The sequence below is a fragment of the Salvelinus sp. IW2-2015 genome, linkage group LG15 (genome assembly GCF_002910315.2).
Source record: "Salvelinus sp. IW2-2015 linkage group LG15, ASM291031v2, whole genome shotgun sequence".
NCBI classification, from domain to species: Eukaryota; Metazoa; Chordata; class Actinopteri; order Salmoniformes; family Salmonidae; genus Salvelinus; species Salvelinus sp. IW2-2015.
In genome coordinates this window covers 2460802-2467048 of record NC_036855.1, presented here as the reverse complement: position 1 = coordinate 2467048, position 6247 = coordinate 2460802, and positions in this window count along the sequence as shown.

Sequence of the window (6247 nt, the reverse complement as noted above, 5' to 3'; positions counted from 1 at the left end):
GAGGAAAATCCGTGTAGCTCTTTGGAGGAAATCCCTGCTAAAGAAAGCAGAACGGTCAGTTCCTATCCCGGGAAGAAGTAGAGGTCCACTGTCTTTGTGTTGTGTTCGCGTGTGTGTTCTGCGTGTGTCGTGTGTGTGTGTGTGTGTGTGTGTGTTGTGTGTGTGTGTGTGATGTGTGTGGTGTGCGCGGGCGGCGGGCGGCTGCGCGGGTGCGTGCGTGCATTTTATGTGTGTCCCGTACAGTCAGGTCTGTGTTTCGTGAGCTAGAGGTATACAGTTCTTCTCTGGTTGGAGCCTCTTCACACAGGAGCTGTGGGCTGTCAGTGGGGTCTGCTGTTCAAAGATAGTAACACCGCTGGGGTAGTCTTAGTCCCCACACCGCTCTGCTGCTCAACTCTGTGGAGGTCTACTCTGGGCTGGGCTTGGCTATGGGGTTGGATAGGAGTTGGGAGGTGGGGTGTGGTTGCTGTGTCACGTGTCAGGGGGGCTGTGAGTGAGTGATGCAGGGTGGGCCAGGGGAGCTAAGGTTGCTAACGAGAGAAGCAGGCCGTGCTCCGAGGCGAGGGGGGTCTCCCCGTAAATCAGAGGCTCAGAACAGCCCCTAAACCTGGGCTATAGAAAGAACACAGCTAAACGTAGCAGGGTGCCTTTCTCACTGTTACAGGCCAGACACATGGCTTCCATTACACACACACACACACACACAACACACACACACACACACACACACACACACACACACACACACACACACACACACACACACACACACACGACACACACATGCTACACACATGCTCACACCACGCACACAGTGAATAAACAGTGTATTGTATTCACGGCCTGTTTGGTCTGCTGTTAACATTGTCAGACATTGAAAGGGTGTATTCAGTCATGTCCAGATAATCCCTAGACAGCATTTATCAGCTCCACCTGGATGTGACCGTATGAACTCCTACAGTATACAGTGTGTAGGCCTCCAATGTGACCGTATGAACCTCCTACACAGTATACAGTGTGTAGGCCTCCAATGTGACCGTATGACCTCCTAAAGCTCACGTATCAGTGTGTAGGCCTCCAATGTGACCGTATGAACCTCCTCCAGTATACAGTGTGTAGGCCTCCAATGTGACCGTATGAACCTCCTACAGTATACAGTGTGTAGCTCCAATGTGACCGTATGAACCTCCTACAGTATAACAGTGTGTAGGCCTCCAGATGTGGTACAGTAAATGTTATCTCTGCAGCCTGTTCATTCAGTGACGTCAGTACATCCCGGCGCACATTAACCTTGTGTGCAGTAAGAGCCGTCAGTAGACTAATGGAAGGCACTTAGCAGTGCTTTAAGTCTTTTACTGGTTAACTTTAACCCCTTAGTCACCACAGCCAGGCACTTTAGCTCTCCAGCAACGCCGGCGTAAATCTCCCATCTTTATATGCAGTAGGGGACAGTCATCTTCAGAGAGACATGGTCTACGTCCAAAATGGCACCCTATTCCCTTCATTGTGCACTACTTTTGACCAGGGGCCCACAGGAAATAGGTGTCATTTGACCAGGGCCCACAGGAAATAGGTGCATTTGACCAGGGGGCCCACAGGAAATAGAGTGTCATTGACCAGGGGCCCACAGGAAATAGAGTGTCATTTGACCAGGGGGCCCACAGGAAATAGAGTGTCATTTGACCAGGGGGCCCACAGGAAATAGAGTGTCATTGACCAGGGGGGGCCCACAGGAAATAGAGTGTCATTTGACTAGGGTTCCCACAGGAAATAGAGTGTCATTTGACCAGGGGGCCCACAGGAAATAGAGTGCCATTTGACCTGGGGCCCACAGGAAATAGGGTGACATTTTTGACATGACCATGGTGTCTTTAAACAGTCTACAAGAATCTCAGTCAGCAAATGGTATTGTGCTGCTGCATGGTCAATGTGCTTTGCCTTTGTTATCCCAGGGTTTAGTTGAGGTGATATTTCAACATTGGTAAACGGTGAACAGAGTTGACTGCTTTGTATCTGTCAACGGCCCTCGCAGCACTGCATGTTTTCAGACATTTTCCCTGACCGTTCATTACTGTCTGAGAGGTAGGTTGCCACTCAGCTGTTGATACACATTAGGCTCCACAGACGCAGTTGATTTAGGCCCAGGCCCAGGGCCCAGTCAGAGAGGAACACATGCTTTACGCAGTAGCAGTACAACGCAAGAGCCAAAAGATCAATTGGCCTGTTTGTCTGTAATTTTTTCAAAGGAGTGTTTTTGTTAAACTCTAAATGGTTCCTTGGTGTTGCTTTACGGATAAGAACTTTAAGAATTTCTCCAGGGTGTAGTGGGGTGTAGATGGTTTCAATCAGGTCCTCTTTGATTACCTTTAATGAGCCAAACAAAAGGCTTTTAAGTTCCACATTCAGAACTGGGTTTCTCCCAGTTTTCTCCCACAGGAAGCAATTTGGGGAATTATCAAGACATGATGAGGTCGAAAGCAGCTGAAAGGTCGATAGCAGGAAACGATTGGGTCAGGATTACCGGAGCGCCAAGTCTAGGTCCAAAAGGCTTCTTAACAGCTTCTACCCCAAGCCATAAGACTCCTGAACAGTTAATCAAATGGCTACCCCCCCCCCCACCTCTTCTTTTACGCTGCTGCTACTCTCTGGCTATTATCTATGCATAGTCACTTTACCTCTACCTACATGTACATATTACCTCAATTACCTCAACTAACCTGTACCCCTGCACATTAACTCTATACCCCTGTATATATCCTTGCTATTGTTATTTTACTGCTGCTCTTTAACTATTTGTTATTTTTATTTTTTACTTATCTATTTTTTCTTTAAACTGCTTAGGGGCTTGTAAGTAGGGCATTTCACTGTTGTATTCGGCGCATGTGACAAATCAAATTTGATTTGATTACCAAAATGACCACAGCTTTTCTCATCCACACTTTTCTGCTTATGAGTTTCATATAAATCAGCTTTTCAATGTTTTACAGGAGCAATCTGGGATTGGTGTATCCATTGTTAAGACTTTTAAATTCATTGATGAATTGATGAGTCTCCAGCCACATCCTTCAGCTGTTTAACAAAAAAGTGGCATGGTGCACACTTTGTTGTTGTTTAAATCTCAGATCGCACCTTTAGGATTCTCCCCTCCCCTCTTCTAATGATTTTATTTATATCCTTAAAGGAGAACTTTAGTTTATCCAAAGTTAGCCAAACTGAAGAGAGCGAATGTTTTCTAAAACCGGTAGAAAGAAAGTAAGACATGACATTTGTTCCATTTTAAGCTAAATGGAACGCACATGAAAACGGTTTAGATCACTGTGTAGTAGGTTCGGAGTCACAGCTTCGCTCCTCGGCGCATCAAAAAGTCACCCGGGAGAAAATGCATTGAAACACCGTCAAAGCACAGTCAATCATATAGAGTAGGTGTGTGAAAGCAGGATTCAACCACGACTCCATTCCTCCCGCGCTGTGTTCTGAGGATACGGATCAAGCATTCCTCCAGCCCTGCTGCTCACAGCCTGACATCAAATGATTGTACACATTTCTAGTGAACTAGGCACGCGTGAGAGATGATCATGATAACTTAGGAGAGTTGCTGAACGTATATACCGCTCTGGGATCGATAAGCACCAAGGGGACATGTAAATAATGTAATGCTATACACGTCCCAGGATTTAAAGTGTACATTAGGCTTCCAGGAGTGAGTGCAGTTGGGATCATTTTCGGGGTAGGGGGGTGCTTTTTCACTCCGCTGGAAATGCCAAACCGTGCCCCATTTACTTGGTAGCAGACAGAGAGGAATTATTTCTTTCACACAGATTTGCGTGGTTCACAAACGCAGATTAGGAAAGCTTAAAGGCCCAGTGCAGTCAAAAACGTGATTTCCTGTGTTTTATATATTTTTCCACACTGAGGTTGGGATAATACTGTGTAAATGATGCTAATGGCATTTTAGTGTAAGAGCTGTTTGAAAAGACCGCCTGCGATTTTTGCCTGTTTTGGCGGGATGGAGTTTTGGCCCGCGTGGTGACATCACCAGGCGATAAATTAGTGAATAGGCCAATAAGAAAGAGTTGCAAACCTAGCAGCTAGTTTTCAGTTGTCCCCTCCCCACTCAGACCACTCCCAGACAGTCCTAGCAAAATTATTGCTTGAGAAATTACTCTTTGCTAAGAAGCTATTTTGGTTTATTTTTCACAGTAAGGTACTTAATTGTAACCCAGAAATGATTTGATATTGAGATAAAAACGGCTGCATTGGACCTTTAAGTGATAATTAGCGTACTGTACATATCGCTTTCCTAGGGGCTAGCTGGGAAGGGAATGGCAGAATTATACCTAAATACACCACCCAGGATAACACCACCCACCAAGTACACGATCCACCAAGTACATCACCTAGGATAACACCACCCAGGATAACATCACCCAGGATATTTCCATTTCGCAGCACCCAGCACTTTCTCTCCGCATTATTCACATCCCAGCAGCTGATGTGGTGTCCACTTGCACAGTCAACCCAGTCAGCTGGTTCTGAGCCAGGAAGTACTAAGGGAAATACATTAAGCAATAAATGAAATAAACGAAAGTGTTTCCCACTAGCTACTCATGCATTTGAAATTTCACTATGCCATATGCCGCATGTTGACACCCCCTATGGCAAAAAAACAAGAAATGCTTTTTTTTTTATATAAATACCTCCACAATACACTAAGTCGTTATCCTTACAACTGTAACTTACTGGATAACCGTAAACTATCAGCTCCAGAGAAACCTGGAAAATGTGGCTTTTCCATTTTTAATTTGAGCTTTCACGTTGTTTTGCATGTTAGTCCTTCAAAAGAAGTGTTTAAACCCTTTTCTCTTTTCAGGACAACCAGGGCTACAAGTTAGAACACAAAAAAACAGACCATCAACGTTACTACCTGCATAATGAGTGTTTGTTGACAAATTCAATACAAAAAATGTGGGCTGGCGGCAGCAAACAACCCTGATATAATGGATTTACTATTTTATGCTGTTTGCGTTACTACCAGAAAGTGTTGTGCTCAATGCGGCCACTACTACCGAATGAATATCTAGACTCTTCAGTGAAAACTGTGTGGATATTGGCCCCTGCTCCCCACCTGCTAGCCTCACTACTACCCCACCTACTACCCCCACTACTACCCCCCTACTACCCCACTATACCACTACTACCCTCCCTGCTAGAAACCCCCACTACTACCCCCTGCGTCACCCTACTACTACCCCCCACTACATCTACTACTCCCCTCTACTACTCCTAACGCAATAACTACTACCATCTTACTACCAGCCTGTCTACTATCCGTGTTGCATCTAGACTACCTCCTCGCATACTACTCCGCTTCACCACGTACCGGTAGTCTACTACCGCCTGCTGGTTATTCTGACCCCTGAGCTAGGCTTGACATGACCTCCGCAGCTACTGAGCCGCGGCAATTCGTGGCTGACGGTCTGACATAATGTGCCCATGTGCTACTACCCTCTCTACTACCCACCACTACACATCTACTACCCCTCTACTACCCTCTACTACCCCACTACGTACCCCTCTACTACCCCTCTACTACTACCATCTACTACCCCCCTACCTACCCCACCACTACCATCTACTACTCTTACTACCCCTCTACTACATCTATACCCCTCTACTACCATCTACTACCCCTCTACTACCCCCACCACTACCATCTACTACCCCTCTACTACCCCTCTACTACCATCTACTACCCCTCTACTACCCTCTACTACCATCTACTACCCCCCTACTACCCCCCACCTACCATCTACTACCCCTCTACTACCCCTCTACTACCCCTCTACTACCATCTACTACCCCTCTACTACCCCACCACTACCATCTACTACCCCACCACTACCCCCACACTACATCTACTACCCCTCTACTACTACCATCTACAACCCCCTACTACCTGTCTAGTACAGAATCTGGAAGTCTTTTGCAGCTAAGCTTCGTTAGGCAACTCTAAACACGAGATGGGGATCTGGTTTGTGTTAAAGGCAACTTGACAGGTTTTTAGATCAGTCGATTGGGCTCTCATCTGACTTGGTGTGTGGTGTGGTGTGGTGTGTGTGTGCGGTGCGTGCGTGCGTGCGTGCGTGCGTGCGTGCGTGCGTGCGTGTGTGTGTGTGGTGTGTTGTGTGTGTGTGTGTGTGGTGTGTGTTGTGTGTGTGTGTGTGTGTGTGTGTGTGTGTGTGTGTGT